Here is a 1,643-nt window from a genome sequence, read left to right as displayed (position 1 = left end):
GAGACAGAGTCTCAAGCTGTTGCCCTTGGTAGAGTGCTGTGGCGTCATGATAGCTCGCAGCAACCTCCAACTCTTGGGCTCAACCAATCCTCTTGCCTCAGTTTTTTCTATTTTTAGTGGAGATGGGGTCTTGCTCTTGCTCAGGCTGATCTCTTTAACTGTGAGCTCAAGCAATCCACCTACCTCAGCCTCCCAGAGTGCTGACTCTTGAAAAACATAAAAGATACAATTTTTTTTTTTTTTATAGAGACAGGGGTCTCACTATGTTGCCCAGGCTAATCTCCAGAAAAACAAAGGACATTTCAGAGCCTTGCCTTGGCCTCAGTAGGGGACTTTCGGGGTGATGGCATAATGCATGTGTATCAAATGGTCCTCCTAAGTACCAGTTGCCAGCAGGAGCCATTCCTCCCTTCACTGCTGACTTGTTAGTGGAGGCCAGGGATGGAGTAGCAGAGTTAGTTTTCACGGAGGTCTCTGTGAAGAGGAGGAAGAGCCACAGAAGACTTGGAGGATGATGGCAACATGTTTGAAGGTGTGAGGAGAAGGGATTTGGGGGGCCTGGGGCAGCAAGCTCTGTGGCCCAAATCATATAGCAGTGGTTGTGACAGGGAATATACAAGAGAGATCAGAACGAGCGGTCAGAGGATTAGGACTGAGGACCTCAGGTTTGTGTTTTCTGCACCGTCTTTTGAGCGTGTCACCTCTGCGTGGGCCTGCGCTATAACCACATTTCTGTGGGGTGCTCAGTTCTCCTGTAGCCCATCCTCCCCACCACCTCCCACATTCTTGATGAGCTCTGTGACTCAGCTGCTTCTCAGGACTTCTGAGCAGCTGCCCACCCCCATTCTGGGATAGATCTATAGTCAGGAGATGTTGTAACCAGAATTCTTCTTTTTCACTTGGGTCCATGAGGGTCCTGTCCTCTCACACTCATGGATCTGTGCAAATGGATCACAAAAACAGACTTTTGGAGGGTTGTAGAAAGAGCTCCTTCTTTAGCCTGTGACTTCAAGTCACAGGTATTGATTTATCCTCCAAGCTACCCAGGGGAGTTTTGAAATGCAGCATTAAGTTAGAGACTGGGCTTTCCAAGTGAACTCAGAGACGGCAGCTTTGTTCCCCACACTACAGTTTGCACGTTTTCCTCTTAGAGACGCCTCAGGAATGGCCATAGTCCTACAGCCCTTGGGACCTCTGTTTCTTTTTATTGTGTTGGTGTTAAGGGGGTTTGCCTAGTTTTCTGGGGGTGTGTGTGTGATCCCCCTTATCCTGACCATGTAGTTCTGCTCTCTTCCTGGAAGACTGATCCGACCTCCCCGTGTGGGACCCCTGACCTCCCCACCCTCCAGGGGAAGCTGCATCCTCTCCCAGGTTGTGCCCTCCGCAGCCAGTGCCTGGCATCTTTGGGCAGCATCTGCTGGAAGATCTAAGTGTGTCCGAGGGTGTCTGTTCCTCACTCTTGGCTTGTGCTGTCTCTTTCCTTTCCCTGGAGTCCAGGTTGCTCCACTGGGAAACTGGAGCTGGCAGGGGAGCTTAGATCAAGAAGGTGCCGAGGTGGAAGGTTGGCCCGTGGGCAGTGCTAATGCAGGTCGTGCTGCTTTGGGTGGGGTGTCCCTGAGCCCGCACCCACCGGCCACGTCCCC

The sequence above is a fragment of the Otolemur garnettii genome, unplaced genomic scaffold, assembly GCF_000181295.1.
Source record: "Otolemur garnettii isolate 467f Iridium unplaced genomic scaffold, OtoGar3 scaffold00102, whole genome shotgun sequence".
NCBI lineage: Eukaryota > Metazoa > Chordata > Mammalia > Primates > Galagidae > Otolemur > Otolemur garnettii.
The sequence above is the reverse complement of the archived record's forward strand: the minus strand, read 5'-3'. Positions refer to the sequence as shown.